Here is a 25,028-nt window from a genome sequence, read left to right on the forward strand (position 1 = left end):
TCATACGGAGTGAATGGTAGGGAATTGAGGAGTATGGGAGAATGGAGGAATCTGGAATACAGGTCCATAATTCCTAGGCAGGTCATAGATTGGGTCATAAATTGAGCTTCTGTCACATTGATCAACATAAGAGCAGATTATTCTACACGTGATAAAACCAAATGAAGATCCACATTGGCTCTTAATACGACAAGGGGATCGATCCAGGAACCATTTATGTAAACATCCTGTGAGCCCTCTCCAACGTCAGCCCATCCTTCCTAAGATAAGGGTCACAAAACTGCTCACAATACTCCAAGTGAGGCTTCACCGCTGGTTTATAAAATCTCAACATTCCCTCCTCGCTTTTATATTCTAGTCTTCTCGAGGTGAATGCCAACAGCGCACTTGCCTTCCTCATCACCGACTCAACCTGCAAATTAGCCTTCATGTAATCCTGCACAAAGTCTCCCAAGACCCTTTGCGCCTCATTTATAAAAAAAACTATCACCTAATAAATAGTCTACCTTTTATTTATTCTACCAAAGTACATGACCATACACTTCTTGACAATATATTCCATCTGTTACATTCTGCCCTTTCTTCTAATATGCCTAACACCTTCTGTAGCCTCTCTACTTCCTCAAATCTATCTGCGCGTTCACCTGTCTTTGTATCATCCGCAAACTTGGCCACAAATCGCTCAATTCCGCCATCCAAGCCATTGACGTATAATGTAAAAAGAAGAGGTCCCAACAAAGCCCGCTGTGGAACACCACGAGTTACCGGTAGCCAACCAGAAAAGGTTCCCTTTAATACCACGCTTCGCAACCCGCCAAACAGCCAATGTTTTCTACATACCAGCAGCTTTTGTGTAATACCATGTGCTCTTAATTTGTTTTGCAGCGTCATGTGTGGCACCTTGTCAAAGGCCTTTTGAAAATCCAAGCAGACAACATCCTCTGTTTCTCTTTCGTCTACCCTGATTGTTATTTCTTCAAAGAATTCCAACAAAATTTCAGGCAAGATTTTCCACTGACAAACCATGCTGACTACGGGCTATTCTATCATGTGCCTCCAGGAACCCCGAAACCACCTACTTAATAATCGACTACAAACCACCGAGTAATACGATAATATTTAACCTGATTCGGAATGTTTAAAGGAGATGTGCGATGCAAGTTATTTTCACACTCATAGTGGTGGGTGCCTGGAATGAATGCCTGGGGAGGTGGTGGAGGCAGCAGACGCAATAGAGGCTATTAGATACCACGTGAGTGTGAGGCGAATGGAGGGATGTGGACCTTGTGCAGGCAGGAGGGTTTGGTTTAGTAAGGCATTGAATGACCAGTTCAATTGGTTCAGAACAACACAGTGAGCAGAAGGGCCCGTACTGCTCCATGTTGGTGAGACCACAGCTGGAGGACCGTGCGCACCTCTGGTTGGTCACCTCTAGAAGGACGTGATTAACCCGGAACGGCGGAGTAGGGATTCACGGCTTTTGCCGCCGGGACTGCAGGACTCGAGTCAGAAGGAGACTGGACAGTGACTGTCGCAGACAAGAGAAAATCTGCAGTAATCAGGGGAGCTGGAGATGTCAGTCACAGTTTGTTATCAGAATCAAAGGAGTTTCCCGAGACTCAAAATTTATTATCAGAGTACAGATGTCCAGCCAGGGGAGAGATCATTCCTGCCCCTACCCTGTAAATACCCTATGAGAATGAGTCTGTCCCAGTCAGACCACCTCTTATTTCTCTAATTCTGAGACAGGCCCAGTGCGATAATTGGTTGCGGGAGCAACTCAATGGATGGGCAAGCGAGTGTTTTTCTCCTGTATTGTTCAAAAGCCTGGTGGCTGAGGTTTAATAACTGCTCCTGAACCTGGTGCGAGTCCTGAGGCTGTTGTACTTTCTACCTGGTTGCAGAGCCTGGCCTGGGTGGTGAGCATCTCTGATGATGGATGCGGCTTTGCTATGACAGCGTTTCATACCGATGTACTCGATGTTTGGGAGGGATCCACCCGAGATGTACCGGGCCAAATCCAATACGTTGTGTCAGTTCATCAAACCCGACCCTTTCCTTATAAAGCTGGCAACACCACCCTTCTGCCAACTAACCTGTCAAGCCTAACGACAATATAATCCTGCACAAGAATAAAAACTTAAAATGTGCTGGTTTCCTGAACACATATAACATCCGAAGAAACAGAAAATCAGAAATGAACTTCTTAAAGTCTTGACCATTATAAAACAGAGTTCTCTCATTTCATTGCAATATTTTAATCCTATTATGTATGTTGACAAGTAGACTGGGATACAGATACCCCAGCCAACAAAACTTCATTTAAAGCTTCCCACAAAACACCAGTTACAACAAGATACCTTTCTGCAGCTTTCACAGTAATTTTAATTTCCTCAGTAGGATGAGATATCTGAGCAGTACAATTCACCACATTGGTTATAAACATCACAAACGTCATTTTATCCAGCACTGAAGTATCTTTGGTGAGAGAACTGTGATGCCGGCATATATCCACTGACGTCACAGTCTGTTCTCTGAGTGGGATCACTTTATCCAGTTTACCTGCTCTGCTTGCTGTACTTGTCCTTGAACAGGCCCTTCTGCTCACTGTGTTCTTCTGAACCAATTGAACTGGTCACTTCATGCCTTACTAAACCAATCCCTTCTGCCTACACAAGGAACACATCCCTCCATTCTCCTCACATTCACGTGGTATCTAATAACCTCTATCACATCTGCCTCCACCAACACCCGATATTCACTCCAGACACCCAGCACGATGGGAATGAAAAACAAAACTTGAAACGTAAATCACCTTTAAACATCCTGAGTCAGGTTTTTAAAATCATTGTCTTTTCTAATTGTTTTTTTTTCCAACAGCAGCTATGCAGAGAAAAGATACAAAATTGCACTAAATTACAAAATACTTCAATAGTGCAAATAGGGCCAATGAGGATGTGTTCCCCCTTTCTCCTGAAGTGCATGCCCACTAGCATTGGACATTCCCTCATTAGAGAAAAAATCCCGGCTGTCCACTCTGTCTGTGTCTCCCACCTTCCTGTAAACGTCTGTCAGACCTCCCTCAGCCTCTGCCACTCCAGAGAAAATTACCCTAGATTGTCCAGTCTCACTTTATCCAGGAAGCATCCTGTTAAGCCTCTTTCACTCACCATCCAAAACCTCCGCCTTATTTCTGTCTTCGAATGCAATTTTGCAGATGCCGGCGAACTAGAGATTTATACAACTGCAAGATAACTGCCTGACAATGGAACCACTATCTGGGAGTTATGAACTCGGATTCCAAGATCTCCCTGTAGATCAACACAGTCCAATCTCGCTCCATGAATGTAAAAGCAAAGAGATAATGCTGAGGCTTTATAAGACACTAGTCAGGTCGCACTTGGAGTATTGTCAACAGTGTTGGGCCCCACATCTCAGTCAGGATGTGTTGTCATTGGGGAGAGTCCAGAGGAGGTTCACCAGGATGATTTCGGGAATGAAGGGGTTAAAATATGAGATGCACTTGGCAGCTTTGACCCTGTGTTCACTGGAAGTCAGAAAAATGCGGGGGCATCTCATTGAAGCCTACCGAATGTTGAAAGGACTGGATAAGGTGGATGCGGAGAAGGTATTTCCTGTGGAGGGGCACAGCCACAAAGTTGAGGGGCCACCTTTTCAAACAGAGGTCAGCAGCTTATTTTTTTTATTAGCCAAGGTGTATTGGATCTGTGGAATGCTCTGCCACAGACTGCGGCGGAGGCCGAGTGTGTGGGTATATTCAAGGCGGAAGTTGATCATCTCCTGATCAGTCAGGGTATCAAAGGATATGGCGGGAGGTCAGATATCTGGAATTAAGTGCGATCTGGGATCAGCTATGATGGAAAGGTGGCTGACTCAATGTGCTGAATAGCCTAATTCTGTTCCTATGCCTTATGGACTTATGAACACAAGCCCCCTCAATCATGATGAATCTCCTCTGCATTCTTCCAGCACAAAGCATCCTTTGTACAGAATGCTAAGCGGGACTGAATGTAACTTTTCAAGAACGTTGTCAAGTCAGGCAGCATCTGTTGAGGGGAATAGAGTCGATGGTTGGGACAGAACCCCTCTCTTACGGCAGTAACACAGGCCCTTCGGCCCAACCTTTCAATGCTGTCCTCCTGTCCCTTTAAACTAATCCCTCTGCCTGTCTTTGACACAGAACACAGAAATCTACAGCACATTACAGGCTCTTCAGCCCACAATGTTGTACCGACCATGTAACCTACTCTAGAGACTGCCTAGGATTTCCTGATCGTATAGCCTTCTATGTTTCTAAGCTCCATGACGCTATCTAAGACAATAGACAATAGGTGCAGAAGTAGACCATTCGGCCCTTCGAGCCTGCACCGCCATTTTGAGATCATGGCTGATCATGTACTATCAATGCCAGGTTCCTGCCTTGTCCCCATATCCCTTGATTCCCCTATCCATAAGATACCTATCTAGCTCCTTCTTGAAAGCATCCAGAGAAGTGGCCTCCAATGCCTTCCGAGGCAGTGCATTCAACACCCACACAACTCTCTGGGAGAAGAAGTTTTTCCTTAACTCTGTCCTAAATGACCTACCCCTTATTTTCAAACCATGTCCTCTGGTACTGGACTCTCCCAGCATCTGGAAATTATTTCCTGCCTCTATCTTGTCCAATCCCTTAATAATCTTATATGTTTCAATCAGATCCCCTCTCAATCTCCTTAATTCCAGCGTGTACAAGCCCAATCTCTCTAACATCTCTGCGTAAGACAGTCCTGACGTACCAGGAATTAACCTTGTGAATCTACGCTGCACTTCCTCTACAGCCAGGATGTCCTTCCTTAACCCTGGAGACCAAAACTGTACACAATACTCCAGGTGTGGTCTCACCAGGGCTCTGTACAAATGCAAGAGGATTTCCTTGCTCTTGTACTCAATTCCCTTTGTAATAAAGGCCAACATTCCATTAGCCTTCTTCACTGCCTGCTGCACTTCCTCATTCTCCTTCAGTGACTGATGAACAAGGACTCCTAGATCTCTTTGTATTTCTCCCTTACCTAACTTTACACCGTTCAGATAATAATCTGCCTTCCTGTTCTTACTCCCAAAGTGGATAACCTCACACTTATTCACATTAAACGTCATCTGCCAAGTATCTGCCCACTCACCCAGCCTATCCAAGTCACCCTGAATTCAACTAACATCCTCATCACATGTCACACTGCCACCCAGCTTAGTATCATCAGCAAACTTGCTGATGTTATTCTCAATGCCTTCATCTAAATCATTGACGTAAATCGTAAACAGCTGTGGTCCCAATACCGAGCCCTGTGGCACCCCACTAGTCACCACCTGCCATTCCGAGAAACACCCATTCATCGCTACCCTTTGCTTTCTATCTGCCAACCAGTTTTCTATCCATGTCTATAAGAGTCTATTAAAATATCCTATTGTATCCATCTCCACCATCACTGCATGCACCCACCACTCTCTGTGTAAGAAACTCACCCCTGACATTCCCTCAGTACCGACTTCCAAGCAGCTTAAAACTACGTCCCCTCGTGTTAGTCACTTCAAGCCTGGGAAAATCTCTCTGGTTATCCACATGGTCAAAGCCTCTCATCATCTTATTACAAGTACTTATGTACAGGTTAGGAGAAATATAGCTTCAACATCACCTCACAGCTCTTGAACTCAATCCCACGGTTGATGAAGGCCATCACACCAGACGCCTTCCTAACAACACTGCCAACATGAGTGTCGCATGGATATGGATCCCAAGATCTCTCTGACCCTCCACACTGCCAAGAGTCTTACCATTAATATTATATTCCGTGTTCAAATTTGACCTGCAGAAATGAACCTATTCATATGTGCTGAACTCCATCTGCCACTTCCCAGTTCTGCATCCGAGGCGAGGAAATAGATTGCTGAGCCTATGGCTAGGATCATTATGTCCTCATTGTCCACGAGAATGGTACCGGAGGATTGGAGGGAGGAGAATGTTGTCCCCTTGTTCAGAAAGGGTAGTAGGGATAGTCCGGATAATTAAAGACCATTGAGCCTTACGTCTGTGGTGGGAAAGCTGTTGGAAAGTATTCACAGAGATAGGATCTATTGGCATTTAGAGAATCATGGTCTGATCAGTGACAGTCAGCATGGCTTTCTGAAGGGCAGATCGTGTCTAACAAGCCTGATGGAGTTCTTTTACAAGGTGACCAGGCATATAGATGTGGGTAGTGTAGTAGATGTTATCTACATGGATTTTAGTAATGCATTTGATAAGGTTCCACACGGTAGGCTTATTCAGAAAGTCAGAAGGCATGGGATCCAGGGATGTTTGACCAGGTGGATTTAGAATTGGCTTGCCTGCAGAAAGCAGAGAGTTGTGGTGGAGGGAGTACATTTGGATTGGAGGGTTGTGACTAGTGGTGTCCCACAAGGATCAGTTCTGGGGCTACATGTCCACAGATCCCTGAAAGTTGCCTCACAGGTAGACAGAGTAGTTAAGAAAGCTTATGGGATGTTAGCTTTCATAAGTCGAGGGATAGAGTTTAAGAGCTGCGATGTAATGATGCAGCTCTATAAAACTCTGGTTGGGCCACACTTGGAGTACCTGGTCACCTCACTATAAGAAGGATGTGGAAGCATTGGAAAGGGTACAGAGGAGACTCACCAGAATGCTGCCTGGTTTACAGAGTATGGATATGATCGCAGATTAAGGGAGCTAGGGCTTTACTCTCTGGAGAGAAAGAGGATGAGAGTAGAAATGATAGAGGTATAGTTGATATTACTATATCAATAGATAGATAGCCAGGGACTCTTCCCCAGGGCACTACTGCTCAGTACAAGAGGACATGGCTATAAGGTAAGGGGAGGGAAGTTCAAGGGGCTATTAGAGGAAGGTTTTTCCACTCAGAGAAAATGCACGTGGAATGCGCTGCCTGAGTCAGTGGTGGAGGCAGATACACTAGTGAAGTTTAAGAGACTACTAGACAGGTATATGAAGTAATTTAAGCTTGGGGGGCAGAGTTTAAGGGTCGGCACAACATTGTGGGCGGAAGGGCCTGTACTGTGCTGTATTATTCTGTGTTCTACTTATTTCTTGATGGAATCAGTTTTTTTAATTTAATTTTTTATTGAAGGCACGACACAGTACAGAAAACTGCATTAGATTTTCCTCCATTTTGCTTTGATACCTTACCCGTAAACAACACCACAATGTCATCAGTGGGGCCTTCTGTGAGTTGTAGTCATTTTCCTCGCTCGCTCCTTGTCAAAGCATGTTTCGTCAGCCACCACAGATGTCACCGAAACAGACCCACCGAGGCGCGAAGGGGAATCACACTCGTCCTTGTGGGCGCCGAGGCCGGCGACACCGACAGAAGCGATTCGCTGATCTCCGCCATGGCGATGGAGCGGAAGAGGAGGGGCTGATCATGGGCCGATATCCTCCAGCCTATCGTAGCTCAGGCTTAACACAGACGCCTGCTGTCATTGTCTGCAGTGCCTGTCGCTCAAATGGGAGCTCAGAGGGTGATAAGTTTATGTGAACGTCAGTCAGTCTTCCTGTCTTTATGAGTTTGGATTTGGATTTATAACGGGACAGGAAGCAAATTGGGAGAAATGTGAGTTTTTATGTGATGGTGCATCAGTCTCCGAGTTACATTATTAACAATAAGAGGGCAAAGGCCGTGGTGAGGAAGGAGGTGATTTACTGGAGGTTATATGGAGATAATATTGGAAGGGATATCAAACTTGTAATTGTTTGGGACATGATTTAGAAAATGGGGAGATTTGTGGGGATCATAACATTCCAGTGTTGATTAATGAGGGCAAAATGATTGTTACTGAAACAGGGAAGGTTGTGTTACTGGCTGGGTCATTTGCTGAGATTCATAATCAGGATAATTTAAGTGGAGAAGTTAAACATTGTAGGGATAAGTTTTTCAGTGAATACCCTGATGTGCTGGAAGTCAGCTGTAGCAATGATAGTATCACTGATGGAGAGATTTCTTTGTATGAATTTAAGAAGTCTATTAATAATGCAGGTCTGGTGTCCCCAGGAAAGAGTGATATTTAAAATTGTAATTGTATATAATTCTCTTTTGTGAAAATATTAAATGTTTGAATTGTGCATCTACTTTCCTCATGGAAAATGGAAATAGCAGTGCCTATTCTAAAACCTGGCAGATCCCCATTTGATCCTTCTAGTTAAAGGCCTATATCGTGAATGCCTCATTTATGTAAACTTATGGAATGTATGGTAATCAAGCGCTTGAGTTATATTTTGGAAAGAGTGGTGATGAAGTGTTTTATTAGAGTGTATTTTGGAAGGGTGAAATGACATTAGATTCAGTTTTAGGTTTGGAAGATGATATTCGGAAAACACAATTAAAAAAAGATGTTGTAATAGCAGGATTTCTTGATACTGAAAAGGGAAATGATATGGAAGAAAGGACGTTTGATTAAATTAGGAGTGAGAGGGACATTGTATAATTTTTCTGAGATTTTTTTGGATGGACTGTCCAAGTACATGTCGTGTTTGTGTTTCTATGAGATAGACAATGAGATCCCACAAGGCAGTATTTGTAGCCCTTCATTACTTAATATTATGATTAATGATATTTTCTCTGAGATGGGAAAATGGGATACCCTGTGTAAATCACAATATACAGATGACGTAGCTTTATAGATTAGAGTTATATTTACAATTAATAGGTCAAACAGTGGGCAGATTGATGAGGATTTTAAGCTTTCAGTCGTTAAAACACATTACGTGGTTTACAAACAGCATTAATAGACTTGCATTTGATTTTAAATTGTGGCATTAATATCTTGAGGAAGTGTCAGTGGTAAGATTTCTCAGTATGTGGATGGATAATAAGCTGACGTGGAAGCACCTATCAGTAAAATAATTGATAAATGTAAAGGAGCTTTAAATCTCCTCAGACATCTATGTGGGTATTCTTGGATGCAACATGAAAATCTTTGTTGAGCAATTATATTTGTTTAATTTCATCTGTTCTTGATTATGTCTGTGTGGCTTATGGATCAGCTTCATCTTCAAATTAAAAATGTTTGTATGTGATACAATTACAGGCTTTAAGATTGTGTTCTGGTGCGGTAATGTTGTCTCCTGTTTTGGCTTTACTGATTGCAATGGGACAATTGCCCTCAAAGTAACAGAGGTTCAAGTTGATGTCAACATACTGGATTAATTTGCGGGGGCAAGGAAATGATCATCCTGTTAAAGGTGTGCTGGAGGACGGTTGGGGACATCACAAGAAGAGTGTTTTTTGTTTTGGATGGCTGGGTTCTTACCACGCTGGGAATATGGGTGTATTTGATGATACAATATGTCCCACTGTAGCTTTCTCTGTAACCCCACCTTGTTTTTTCCAATGACTTCAGTTGATTTTAGGTTACACGATCGGATTCGGTTCTGCATGAGAGTCTGTTGGTTCATCAGTATATTAATGAAAGTTATTATCATACAGTAACCATTTTTACAGATGAATCTAAAGATAAGTTAACTGGGGATGTTGGTGTGGCTGTTTTTGTGTGCGTGAATTGCAGGTAATGGTAAAGAAATGACTTATGCCATTTATCAGCATAGGAAGCTGAATTCCTTCCCAACACTATCGGCTTACAGTATCAGTCCTTATAATTTGCTCAGAATACATTTCGGTTTTGATGAGTCTTAAACAGGTCATTCTGTCAGTAGGTCAGATTGACTGTTGGAAACTTGTCAAACGGTATTTCATATATAAAGTTTGATTTATATGTCTGCACATTATGGGCCCTGCACATCACACTGTTGAGGGAAATGATGGGGTTGACTGTTTAGCACCAAAAGCTGTTAAATTTTATGCTGTGGATATAGACCTTCCACTTAGCAAATTAGAAGCTAAAGGGTTGGTAATGTTAAGAATTAGGGGCTTATGGCAAGACGTAGGTTAATGGACATAAGGACAGACACCTTTACAGAATACATAAACCTTTTGGGTTTATAGAAGAAGGGCTTACAAAAGGGAAGGAATGATTTTGACCTGACATAGAATTGTCCACACTATGCTTAATTATGCCTTGTAACTAATTGGAAAACTTCATTCTGTGTCGTGTACATTTTGTCATTATGAAACTGTCGAAGCACATACTATTGCAATGTGAAGCGTACAAGGCTGAAGAAAAATCAAATGCAGTCTTCAGTCCAATCTTTGCGAGGGTAGATAGTTTTCAGATAAAAACTATTAAATTATGGGACTGACTTTAAATCAATTCACAGTTTGAGCTGGAAAAAGCATGTAATAATTGTGTTAAACCTAAGGAAATGACATATAGGGTAGCAAAGGTGAGTGGGATGTTGGATTATTGGGATGCTCTTAAAATCCAACAAAAGGCAACGAAAAAAGCCATAAGAATGGTAAAGACGAAATATGACGGCAAACTGGCCAATAATATATATCAGGATACTAAAAGTTTAGTTTTCAGTTACATGAAGAGTGAAATGGAGATGAAAGTTGATACTGGGCCACTGGAAAATGATGCTGGTGAAGTAGTAATGGGGGACAAAGAAATGGCACATGAACTTAATGAACTATCTTCACTGTCTTTTCCGGTCAGCACCGCCCCCACTTGTCCCATTTTACCTGTCTCATTACGGGTGGACTTTAGGACCCAGGGGAGCTCAGGACCCGCCGCCCGCAGCTGCTGCAGAATCCCCGGTGTTTCTGTTCGGTTGACGGATGCGGTGAACGAGTTAAAATTAATCAATCGACAATTCTCATGTCGTGTTTATTTCACTCCATAGAAGCATAGAACACTATAGCACAGAACACAGGCCATTTGGAGCTTCTAGACTGTGCGGAAACTTTATTCCGCTCGTCCCATTGACCTGCACCCAGTCCGTAACCCTCCAGACCTCTCCCATCCATGTATCTATCCAATTTATTCTTAAAACTTAAGAGTGAGCCCGCATTTACCACGTCAGATGGCAGCTCGTTCCACACGCCCACCACTCTCTGAGTGAAGAAGGTCCTCCTAATGCTCCCCCTAAAGCTTTCCCCTTTCACCCTAAATCCATGTCCTCTCGTATTTATCGTTCCTAATGTAAATGGAAAGAACCTGCTCGCATTTACTGTATTTACCCCCCATAATTTTGTAAATCTCTATCAAATCTTCCTTCATTCTTCTACGCTTCAAGGAATAAAGTCCTAACCTGTTCAATCTTTCCCTGTAACTCAACTCCTGAAAACCTGGCAACATCCTAATAAATATCTGCACTCTTTCAATCTCTCCAACCTCTCCATGGATACCTCATATCTGAACTTTCTGAACTAACCTCCCATGTGGGACCTTGTCAAAGGCCTTACTAAAGTTCATGTAGATAACATCCACAGCTTTTCCTTCACCTACTTTGTTGGTAACCTCCTCGAAAAACTCTTCAAGATTCATTAAACACGATCTGCAATGCACAAAGCCATACTGACTATACTTAATCAGCCCTTGGCTGTCCAAATACTTGTATATCCGATCTCTCAGAACATCTTCCAATTATTTACCTACTACTGATGTCAGGCTCACTGACCTATTACTATTGGAGCCTTTTTTAAACAATGGAATAACAAGAGCTACCCTCCAATCCTCCGGCACTGCACCCGTGGCTGAGCACATTTTAAATATTTCTGTCAGGGCCCCTGCAATTTCTACTCTAGTCTCTCTCAAGGTCCGAGGAAATATCAAGTCAGGTCTGGGGGATTTATCTACCTTTATTCGCTGTAAGGCAGCAAGCACCTCCTCCTCTTTAATCTACAAATGTTGCATGACACTACTGTTTGTTTCCCTTCCTTAAATTTACACTATGCCAGTTTCCTGAGTAAATACTGATGCAAAAAAACTTTTTAAGATCTCCCCCATCTCATAAGGTTCCACACATAGACGACCACTCTGATCTTCTAGGGGACCAATTTTGTCCCTTACTATCCTTTTACTCTTAATATACTTGTAGAAACCCTTCAGGTTTTCCTTCACATTATCTGCCAAAGCCACCTCATGTCTCCTTTTGTTTCCTTCCTGATTTCCTTCTTTAGTTATTTCTTACGTTTTCTATACTCTTTAAGTAACTCATTTGCTCTTTGTTGCCTCTACCTGCTATAAACTTCTCTCTTTTTCTTAACCAGATCGCCAATATCCCTTGAAAACCAAGGTTCCCTATGCCTGTTAACTATGTCTTTAATCCTGGCAGGAAAATGCAAACTCTGCACCCTCAAAATTTCACATTTGGAGGCCTTCCACTTACTGAACACATCCTTGTCAGGAAAAAAAAACTTATCCCAATCCACTCTTCCTAGATCTTTTTTCATTTCCACAAAATTGGCCCTTCTCCTATTTAGAACCTCAACTCGAGGACCAGACCCATCCTTATCCATAATTAACTTGAAACTGATGACATTATGGTCACTGGACCCAAAATGTTCGCCTACACATACTTCTGTCACCTGACTGTCTGGTTTCCTAATAGGAGATCAAGTATTGCATCCTTTCTCGTAGGTACCTATATATATTGATTTAGAAAACTTTCCTGAAAACATTTCACAAACTCCAAGCCATCTAGCCCTATTACAGTGTGGGAGTCCCAGTGAATATGTGGAAAGTTAAAAGCCCCTACTATTACAACTTCCTGTTTCTTACATCGGTCTACTATCTTTATACAGATTTGCTCCTCCAATTCTCTCTGACTATTGGGCGGTCTATAATACACCCCTATTAGTGTGGTCACACCCTTCCCGTTCCTCAGCTCCACCCATATGGCCTCTGTAGACAAGCCCTCCGGTCTGTCCTGTCTACGCACAGCTGTGATATTTTCCCTGACTAGTAATGCCACTCCTCCCCCTTTCATCCCTCCCCCTCTATCACGTCTGAAACAACGAATATTTCTATCATGTATAAACCTTAGGTGGGAGGTTATCTTTTTGTATTAATGTATTAAAAATAAATCATAAATTCTACCAATGGAACCTGTTACTAAAGGATTCATATTCAAAATAGTATCCAACAAATCAGATTCTTGCATATATGGAAACTTAGATAATTATTTTTGCAAAAAATATCTAACCTGAAGATATTGCAGTAAGTGTGTCTGAGAGAGAGAATATTTGCTAATTAACGCTTCAAAAGTCATCAATCGACCATCACAAAATAAATGAAAATAAAAATAAATAAATCTGCAAAAAGAAAGACAGATCCCCTTAATCACTAAAGATTAAACAGGTTTGGGAGAGAGAACTTAATATGACCTTTGTTAATGAAGATGGTCAATTCTTCTTTAGCATGTGACAATTAGTGTTTAATTCAATTTAAAATTGTTCACTGTTACTATCTAACAAAGGAGAGACTATCCAAAATAGTTCCTAACATAGACAATTATAGCGATAGGTGTAAAACTGAAGTAGCCACTTTTTCACATATGGTCTGGTCATGTTCTTCATTAAAAACTTTTTGGAAATCTTTATTCTCTACAATTTCTAAAGCTCTGAAAATTAATTTACAACCTAATGTACAAACCTTTGATTTCTGTCTATACATGCAGTCCTCGCATGACCTTTATCCTCCTCCACCTCACTATCTGCTCTAACACTCTGGTTCCCCTCCCTCTGCAAATCTAGTTTAACCACCCCCCCCTCCCACCGGAGCAGCACGAGCAAATCTACCCGCAAGAATGTTAGTCCCCCTCCAGTTCAGGGGCAAACCATCCCGTCGGAACAGGCCCCACCTTCCAGGGAACAAAGCCAAATTGTCCAGAAACATGAAGCCCTCCCTCCTGCACCATCTCCTTAGCCGCGTATTTAGCTGCTCTCCCCGCACATTTATATTTACAGGGACTTTACTCCTGACGCCGGTCCCGGGACCCGACCCGTTTACAGACCCGGAGCGGAACCGGAGCAGATTCTCAGCCACTGGTTTACAACCGCAGTCCGGAAGAGAGGATAAAGTTTCCCCGTGAATTTATTCCCAGTGAAGGTGTGGAGATGGGACTTGGTCTCCGCGTTGTAAAATGAAACTGTCCCGGACTCGTAACTGAGATAAACTCCCACCCTCCCGGGGAAGGGACCGTCAGGGAGACGGGACTCGGGGGTGGGGAGACCACCGTACACGTCATAATCCCGATGCAACACGTCATCAAACCGCCCGATGACCCAGAATCCGGTCTCCGGACTCAGACTGAACCATCCCTTCCTCTCCACGGACTCTGCGGCGACTCCCAGCCACCAGAGCCGATTCCCCGTCACCTCAACCTCCCAGTAATGTCTCCCCGAAGTGAATCCCTCCGATCCAAGCACACAAGTCCGGTCTGTGAATCTCTTCCCGGTGTCAGGGAGATTCCTCCGGGTCCTGGTCCATCTCGCACTCTTCCGATCCTCAGACACCCCAAGACACGGATGCGCCGTTTCCACATCCATGGTGACAGAGACTGGGGGGAGAAGCAGAGAATTAGAGAGTCCCCGGGGATCGGGGGGAGACTCGGGCAGTGCGGCCCCGGGGATCGGGGGGGCGGGGGAGACTCGGGCGGCGCGGCCCCGGGGATCGGGGGGTTTTCCGCTGGACGGAGAGCAGAGAGACCCCTGGCCCTTGACTCCTCAGACAGGGGAAACATCCTCCCTCACTCCTGCCTGTTGACCCCTAAAATAATTTTGTGTTTCCATGAGATCTCCTCTCATTCTTCGAAACTGGGAACAGGGAACATAGAGCAGTACAGCACAGGAACAGGCCCTTCATTCAATGTTAACATTCATTTGTGAGTGTGAAGTGGGGGAGTGTGATGGTTTGAGACAGTAAAGGAGGTGATAATGGGAACCAGCAGAGGAGAGATGAATGGCAGATTGAACCAGGAGGGGGAGGGGTGGAAAGCCTGTGGATGAACTGTGTGTGTAGACGTAATGAGAAGCTGGAAGGGGCAAAGACGGCAGATGAGGATCCCTTTGTCCCCTTTCCCACAACCCGCAGCCCCTCATTAGGACAGGGGATGAATTTGCAGGGACCGTTAAGCAACACAGGTCTTGATGAAGTGTTTCAGTCTGAACCGTGGACTGTTTACTCTTTCCCACAGAAACTTCCCGGCCTGCTGTCCCGCCAACAATTTGTGTGTGTTACTCTGCTTTAAATATACTCAATTATTTGGCCTCCACAGCTGCCTGTGGCAGATTCACTATCCTGTGGATAAAGGAATTCCTCCTCATCTCTGTCCTAAATGGACATCCCTATAGTCGGAGGCTGTGCTTACCGTTCTCGACCCACCCACATCCTCCCAACATCAGCTCTCTCCAGACAGGTGTCAGAGAGATCTGGCGTGACCCTTCATCAGGAACTGTGTAGCTTGGATTACCAGCATCTGCAGATTTTCTCCTGTTTGATTTTTAAAGCAAAAGTTCATAAGTAAACATCTTGATTAGTCAGAGTCTCAAAAGTTACGGGGAGGAGGCGGGAGAATAGGGTTGAGGTGGATAATAAATCAGCCATTCTTATAAACTCCCGTGAGTACAGGCCCAGAACCATCAAACACTACTGATATGTTAACTCTTTCATTCCCGGAATTATTCTTGTGAATCCTCTGCACCCCCTCCAATGCCAGCACATGTTTTCCAATAGAAGGGACCAAAACTGTTCACAATACTCCAAGTGTGGTCTGACCAATCCCTTATAAAACCTCAGAATTATATCCTTGCTCTTGTATTCTGATCCTCTCGAAATGAAAGCAAACATTGAGTTTGCCAATCACTGACACAAACTGCAAGTTAAACTTCAGGGAATCCTGCACAAGGACACCATTGTCCCTTTGCACCTCTAATCTTTGAATTTTCGCCCTGTTTACAGAATTGTTTATGCCTTTATTCCTTCAGCCAAAGTCGAACCTGCCTAAGTTTGTACCTGCCAAAATCTACCTGTGCTACAAGATCCTTATTACGTATACTGGTGCATTCAAATACGACCAAAAGACAAAGAAGCAGAAGCCGGCCATTCGGCCCTTCGAATCTGCCCCGCCATTTTATCATGAGCTGATCCATTCTCCCATTTAGTCCCACTCCCCCACCTTCTCACCATGATCTTTGATGCCCTGGCTACTCAGATACCTATCAATCTCTGCCTTAAATACACCCAATGACCTGGCCTCCACTACCGCAAGAAGTTCACAGATTTACCACCCTCTGGCTAAAAAAATTGCTTTGAGTCTCCATACAGAATGGGCGCCCTTCAATCCTTAAGTCATGCTTTCTTGTACTAGACTCCCCCACCATGGGAAACAACTTTGCCACATCCACCCTGTCCATGCCTTTTAACATTCAACATGTTTCTGTGAGGTTCCCCCTCATTCTTCTAAACTCAAAAGAGTACAGTCCAAGAGCGGTCAAATGCTCCTCATATGTTAACCCTCTCATTCCCGGAATCATTCTGGTGAATCTTCTCTGAACCCTCTCCAATGTCAGAACATCCTTTCTTAAATGAGGATCCCAGAACTGCACACAGTATTCCAAGTGAGGTCTTACCAGTGCCTTATAGAGCCTCAAATCACATCCCTGCTCCTATACTCTATTCCTCTAGAAATGAATGCCAACATTGCCTTCACCTTCTTCACCACCGACGCAACCTGGAGGTTAACCTTAAGGGTATCCTGCACGAGCACTCCCAAGTCCCGTTGCATCTCAGAACTATGAATTCTCTCTCCATTTAAATAATAGTCTTCCCAATTATTTCTTCTACCAAAGTGCATGACCATACACTTTTCAACATTGTATTTGATTTGCCACTTCTTTGACTATTCTCCCAATCTATCCAAGTCTCTCTGCAAACTCTGTTTCCTCAGTACTACCATCCCCTCCACCTATCTTTGTATCATCAGCAAACCTAGCCACAAAGCCATTTATTCCATAATTGAAATCGTTGATATACATCGTAAAAAGAAGCGGCCCTCAAAACGGACCCCTGTGGAACACCACTGGTAACTGGCAGACAACCAGAATGTGATCCCTTTATTCCCACTCTCTGTTTCCTGCCAATCTGCCAACGCTCTATCGACGTATGTAACTTTCCCGTAGTTGCATGGTCTCTTATCTTGTTTAGCAGCCTCATGTGTGGCACCTTGTCAAAGGCCTTCTGAAAATCCAAATACACAACATCCACTGCATCTCCCTTGTCTAGCCTACTTGTAAATACCTCAAAAGATTTCTATGGGTTTGTCAGGCAGGATTTTCCTTTAAGGAAACCATATTGAGTTTGGCCTATCTTGTCATATGCCTCCAGGTACTCCGTAACCTCATCCTTGACAATTGACTCCAGAAACTTCCCAACCATTTCCCAAGCTAACAGGTCTATAATTCACTTTTTGCTTCCTTGCCCCCTTCTTAAATACCAGAGTGGCATTTGCAATCTTCCACTCCTCCGGAACCGTGCTAGAATCTATTGACTTTTGAAAGATCTCCACAGCTACTTCCTTCAAAACACAAGGGTGCATTCCATCCGGTCCTGGAGATATATCTACCCTTAGACTATTCAGCTTCCTGAAACCTTTCTCTGTCGTAATTGTGACTGCGCACACTTCTCTTCCCTGACACCCTTGAGTGTCCAGTATACTGCTGATATCTTCCTCAGTGAGGATTGATGCAAATACTCGTTCAGTTCCTCAGCCATCTCCTTATCTCCCATTACAATTTCTCCAGCATCATTTTCTATCGGTCCTATATCCACTCTCCCCTGTTTTGTATTCTTTATATACTTGAAAAAGCTTTTAGTATCTTCTTTGATATTATTTGCTAGCTTCCTTTTATCCTTTTATAGTTCACCTCTTCCCTCTTAATGGCCTTCTTAGTTTCCTTTTGTAAGCTTTTAAAAACTTCCCAATCCTCTGTCTTCCCACTAATTTTTGCTTCCTTGAATGCCCTCTCCTTTGCTTTTACTTTGGCTTTGACTTCTCTTGTCAGCCACGGTCGCAACCGTTTTCCATTCGAAAATTTCTTCTTTTTTGGAATATATCTGTCTTGCACATTCCTCACATCAGGCATAAACTCCAGCCACTGCTGTTCTGCCGTCCTTCCCGCTAGTGTTCCTTTCCAGTCAAATTTGGCCAGTTCCTCTCTCGTGCCACTGTAATTTCCTATACTCCACTGAAATACCGACACATCTGATTTCGGCTTCTCTTGCAGAGATATATACAACAAATTCCACAGATCTTCCACACACTGACTAAATAAGTTGCTCCGCATCTCATTTCTAAAAGGAAATCCTTCAACCCTCTTGTCCTAGAATAGATGGCATTGTTTACAAGTTTGCAGATGATACAAAGATTGGTGGAGGGGCCGGTAGTATTGAGGATGGACAGTTAGGCTGGACAATGTCTTGGATGAGGAGAAAGGAAAAGAAATTGGCAAATGATATACAAGTTGGAAAATGTATAGTTATGCACTTTGGTCGTAGAAATAATGTGCAGATTTTTTTCAAATGTGGAGTAAACCCAAAAAGCTGATATGAAAATGGACTTAGCAATCATTCTGCAGAACACCCTAAAGGTTAACTTGCAAGTAGAGTCAGTGGTGAGGAAGGCAAATCCAATGTTAGCATTCAATTCAAGTGCAGGGATGTGATGCTGAGGCTTGATAAGGCACTGGTGAAGCCTCACCTTGAGTATTGTGAACTTGGGCTCCTCATCTAAGAAAAGATGTGCTGGCATTGCAGAAGGTTCATTTCTTAAGGATGATTCCGGGAATGAAAGGGTTATCATACGAGGAACGTTTGATAGCTCTGTGTCTGTACTCGCTGGAATTTAGAAGGATGACGGGATCTCATTGAAACCTTTCGAATGTTGAAAGGCCTAGACAGAGTAGATGTGGAATGGATTTTTCTCATGGTGGTGGAGTTTAGGACAAGAGGGCATAGCCTTAAGATGGAGGGGCATCTATTTAAAACAAATGTGAACAAATTTGAGCCAGCGGCTGGTGAATTTGTGGAACTTGTTGGGTGTATTTAAGGCAGAGCTTGATAGGTTCTAGATTGGACGCAGCATCAAAGGTTACGGGGTGAAGACCAGGTAGTGGGACTGAGGAGGGAAACGAAGGATCAGCCATGTTTAAATGGCGGACCAGACTCGATAGGCAAATGGCCTAATTCTGCTCCTATGTCTTATGGTGATCAGACCACTACATTGAAGCATTGTGAGAATGAGCTCGGACACACCAACAAGCATTGACATGGGTCAAGATTTCATGTCGGGAGAAGCACACACAGCATAACCGGCCTGGCAAAGCTCCCTCACACACATACACAGGAAGGATTGGCAGATTGTAGTCAGAGCCTCAGCAATGTACGTTGTTATTTCCCTCAGTAACCTGGAAACCAATCTCTTCAGAGACAGTCATTTATTCATTTAAACAACTCAATCACGTGTGACACATTGTCAGCACACACCAGACATGTGATGACACACTGTAACATACAAATTCTTCAATGTGCACACTCTCCTTCAATGTGTATACACACCACACGGATATTTACCACAATCAACATACACGCGCACACACACACACACACACACACATATTCATCATAAATTACTATAAATTGCACATTGCACATTTAGACGGAGACATAACGTAAAGATTTTTAATCCTCAGGTATATGAAGGATGTAAGTAATAAAGTCAATTCAATTCAAATCAATTTATTGTTTATTTTTTTCCCTCCCAATCATTCTTTCAGTTCCTCTCTGTAGATATTTAAAAGCTTCCCAATCCTCTTTCTTCCTGCTAATTTTTGTTTTGTTGTATGCCCTCTCTTTTGCCTTTACATTAACTTGACTTCCCTTGTCAGCCACGGTTTTACTATTTTGCCATTTGAGTATTTATATATTTTTGGAATACATCTATCCTTCACCTTTCTCATTTTCCCAGAAACTGACACCATTTCTGCTCTGCTCTCATCCCTGCCAGCATCTCCTTCCAATTTGCTTTGGCCAACTCATCTCTCAGTCCACTGTAATTTCCTTTACTCCTCTGAAATACTGCAATGTCAGACTTTACTGTCTCCTTATCAAATTTCAAGTTGAACTCAGTCACGTTGTGAGCACTGCTTCCTAAGGTTTCTTTTAACTACTCACCTCTGGTTCAATACATAACACCCAATCCAATACAGCTGTTCCCCGAGCAGGCTCAACGACAAACTGCTCCAGAAAGCCATCATATTGCATTCAACAAACTCACTCTCTTGGGATCATTTACCAACCTGATTTTCCCAATTGTCCTGCATGTTGAAATCTCTCATGATGATCATAGCATTGTCCGTTTCTATTTCCAGTTGTAATCTGTGGGCCTCAACCCACTGACTGTTGGGAGGCCTGTATATGACTGGTGTCAGTGTCACTTTTACTTTTGCAGTTCCTTACCTCAACTCACAAGGATTCAACATCTTCCCAATCCTATGTCACATCTTGCTGCTGATTTACCAGCAGAGCCACACCACCCCATCGGCCTTCCTTCCTTCCTCCGATACAATGTGTAATCTTGAACATTCAGCTCCCAACTACAACCATCCTTCAGCCACGATTCCGTGATGGCCACAACATCATACCTGACAATCGGTAATAGTGCAACACGATCATCCACCTTATTTCTCATACTCCATGCTTTGAGATATAACACTCTCATATGGTGGATTGGATAGTGGACTACTTGACAGATAGACCTCAGTATGTGCGGTTGGGAGACTGTAGGTCTGACACGGTGGTCAGCAGCACAGGAGCGCCGCAGGGGACGGTGCTCTCTCCGGTCCTGTTCACCCTGTACACATCAGACTTCCAATATAACTCGGAGTCCTACCATGTGCAGAAGTTCGCTGACGACACGGCCATAGTGGGGTGTGTCAGGAATGGACAGGAGGAGGAGTATAGGAAACTGATACAGGACTTTGTGATATGGTGCAACTCAAACTACCTGCGTCTCAATATCACCAAGGAGATGGTGGTGGACTTTAGGAGATCTAGGCCTCATATGGAGCCAGTGATCATTAATGGAGAATGTGTGGAGCAGGTTAAGACCTACAAGTATCTGGGAGTACAGTTAGACGAGAAGCTAGACTGGACTGCCAACACAGATGCCTTGTGCAGGAAGGCACAGAGTCGACTGTACTTCCTTAGAAGGTTGGCGTCATTCAATGTCTGTAGTGAGATGCTGAAGATGTTCTATAGGTCAGTTGTGGAGAGAGCCCTCTTCTTTGTGGTGGCGTGTTGGGGAGGCAGCATTAAGAAGAGGGACGCCTCACGTCTTAATAAGCTGGTAAGGAAGGCGGGCTCTGTCGTGGGCAAAGTACTGGAGAGTATAACATCGGAAGCTGAGCGAAGGGCGCTGAGTAGGCTACGGTCAATTATGGAAAACCCTGAACATCCTCTACATAGCACCATGCAGAGACAGAGAAGCAGTTTCAGCGACAGGTTGCTATCGATGCAATGCTCCTCAGACAGGATGAAGAGGTCAATACTCCCCAATGCCATTAGGCTTTACAATTCAACCGCCAGGAGTAAGATATGTTAAAGTGCCGGGTTGATTGTATTTAATGTATTTAAGTAAACTACTTAAGAACTTTTTAAAAGCTATTATTAATGCTTTTTGAGAGTGATTTAGATGCATATCATATTTTTGCTGAGTTAAGTATTGTATGTAATTAGTTTTGCTACAACAAGTGTATGGGACATTGGAAAAAATGTTGAATTTCCCCATAGGGATGAATAAAGTATCTATCTATCTATCTATCTATCTATCTATCTATCTATCTATCTATCTATCTATCTATCTATCTATCTATCTATCTATCTATCTATCTATCTATCTAACTATCTATCTATCTATCTATCTATCTATCTATCTATCTATCTATCTATCTATCTATCTATCTATCTATCTGTGTACTGTATCTGCTCCCCTTTTTAATTCTGCATCACTAATGCACTGATACTCACCCTGCTAGCTGCAATTTTCTCGTCGCATCTGTCCGCCCTGTCAGACAGTCTGACTGCACGCTATCTTTGCATTTTACCATCAGTCCTATCTCTTCACTCCAGTTCCCGCGCACCCCCCCCCCACCAAATTAGTTCAGACCCTCCGCAACAGCTCTATCAAACCTCTTTGTGAGAATATTGTTCTCCCTCGGGTCGAGAACAATATTCGGGTCCCTTTTGAGCAGGTCATTCCTCCACCAGAACAGATCCCAATGATCCAAGAACCTGAATCCCTGTTCCCAGCACCATCTTCTCAGCGATGTTTATCTGCCAAATGATCCTGTTTCTACCCCGGCCCTGTCCTGGTTCAAAATTTACCAAAATATCTGGCTCTTTTCCCTCCCTCTCTAAAATGCATCAGACACGATTCGAGGCATCCCTGACCCTGGCACCCATTCGGGTGTCCCGTTCACATCAATAGATTTTCCTGTCTGTTCCCCTGGCGATTCAGTCCCCGATCACGACCACTCCCCTCTTCTGCCTCTAACAACAGTGAGAGATGCTGATCCAGAAGGGGGAAGACCTGTGTCAGTCAGAGTCTGCACTCACAGGGCACATGAAGGACTTGTATATTTTCCTGACAATCCCTGTCACCACACTGATATCTGCTTTTATTCCCTACAATATTATCGTCAGTATTAAATTCCCAGCTCCTCTGGTATATCCAAACTCATGTCCTGGTATGTTAGTGCATTTGCCTGGGATCAGAACACAGTGTTTTATCTGCTAGTCCCGTGTATTGGTTGTATTGTGACCCTGTGCTGGTGTGTTCAGTGGTCTGACATCTCCAGTTGACCATGTGACAGTGATGCCTCCCAGTCGGTGGGGTTGATGTGAAATAAACTTCAGTTCCCCTTCAGCCCAGTATTACAGACAATCTTTGCCTCAAATTGGAACTAAATTGAGCTTCATAAACAAGGAGAAATGAATCTTTGTAAGTTTTACCTCGATTAATAGCATCAAGCGTTTCTCTCAGCACTGTTTTCAACAAATAGATATGATCAAATTTTTCAACCGTTAGGGTCTCATCTGTCACTGACAATTCCTGGATATCGTCATTAATCCTGTAAATATTAAACTGCTGGTTATAAATTGCTATTCTGAACTATTTTACAAATCCATTCAGGGTTTCAGTAAAGGGCCTGTCCTACCTTCTGTTCCGACGAGATTCCTCCTGAAATAAATAAAACACAAATCCAATTAGACTTGGACTTACTGTCCACATCCAGAACTTCATCCAAATCATTACAAGGTGTTGAAAATTCCCAATCCCGCAGTCACTCACACACACGGACAATACAGAACCACAGGGTAAATTACAGGGAAAGTTTCTGAATGTCAGACCATTACCGAGAGGATGAAACTTACAGGGAAGACAGGACAGGTTGTGCATTATCATCTGGATATGACGTCAGTGTGATAGGATGGAGGAATTTAAGATCAGTGATGTATGTGATTGTGTGCGGGTGGCGAAAGTACCTCTATTTATGGGGAGACTTGTGGGGAGATGTAATTCCAGATGGATTTTAACAAATTCCTCAAGAAATTTAGTGAGGAGGATGTGGAACTCAGTGCCACAGGAGTGGATGAAATGGAACACCAGAGATTGAATGTAATGGGGAGGCTGGATAAACACATGAGGGACCAGGGAGTTCTGGGCACTGTTGCTGGGTGCGGTGAGTAGGTGGCAGGAGGATTGTGAAGCAGGGAAACTGATAGAAGATGGACCTAATGGCCTGTTTATGATAGAGAATGGGATATAATACCATGTGAAATATATCCAAAAAATAAAGAGACAGTGAAAGTTTCCCATTTGATGGAAACCAGATATGGAGGATAAGTCTAATATGTGGGTCGCATTCTTTGTTCTCACTGATTAACAGACTGACCCTCACACCCACCGCCCCAGACACACCCACAGCCTCTGACTGGAACTGGGTGTTAATGGGAATTTTAGAGGATATTTAATGCGGTAATTAAGGAAACAGTCAGCAGCTCTGTGTTATGCTCGGAGTAAATAATTTCAGAGAGACTTTCATTCTATCCTGGGATGTGCAGAATTTGTGGAAGTCCAGTTTTGGGACAATAGGCAATAGGTGCAGGAGTAGGCTACTCGGCCCTTCTAGCCAGCACCGCCTTTCACTGTGATCATGGCTGATCATACACAATCAGTTCCCGTTCCAGCCCTCTCTCCAAATCCCTTGACCCCGCTGTCTATAAGAGCTCTATCTAACTCTTGAAGGCATCTAGAGGCTTGGCCTCCACTGCCTCTGAGGCAGAGCGTTCCACATATCCACCACTCTCTGGGTGAAAAAGTTTATCGTCATCTCTGTTCTAAATGGCCTACCCCTTATTCTTAAACTGTGGCCTCTAGTTCTGGACTCACCCTTCAGCGGGAACATTATTCCTGCCTCCAGCGTGTCCAATCCCTTAATAATCTTATTATTATGGGACAACAACAACCCTGAATAGATGCATCAATTGTCTGGTAAGAAACAGTTTACTGCCATTTGTAAATGCTGTGTGTAGGAGCAACACGTCTGTTTTCTGTCTGCATTGTATTCTGTGTTACGTGTTTATTATGGTAATTCGTCACGTGGTTGGGGACGTTTTAAAAGCGAAGGGAAAAAGTTAAGTATCTGTACTTTGTTCTGGGCAGTTTTGAGCTGGGGACGGGCGGATGTCATTCTGTTCTTGACCGCTGTGTTGCAGCTTACTTTACAATGAATTACCCTGAAGTTTCATCGCTTCAAGATTGTATTTTGCTAATGAAGGACTGAAAGCGTATCTTGGACATTTTGAAATGTCATTATTGGAGTGATGGGAGGGCGCATCATGCAAGTATAACAACTTGTGTGAGGTCGCCAGCAGCGGCAATTGATTTGTTAGAATTGGCTTCGGTGCTGTGTTTATTTCAAATATACCGCTGTTCATTTAGTGCCCTTTGACAGGAACAAATTGAAATATAATCCCTCACCTTG

This window comes from Hemitrygon akajei, unplaced genomic scaffold (assembly GCF_048418815.1).
Source record: "Hemitrygon akajei unplaced genomic scaffold, sHemAka1.3 Scf000070, whole genome shotgun sequence".
Lineage (NCBI taxonomy): Eukaryota > Metazoa > Chordata > Chondrichthyes > Myliobatiformes > Dasyatidae > Hemitrygon > Hemitrygon akajei.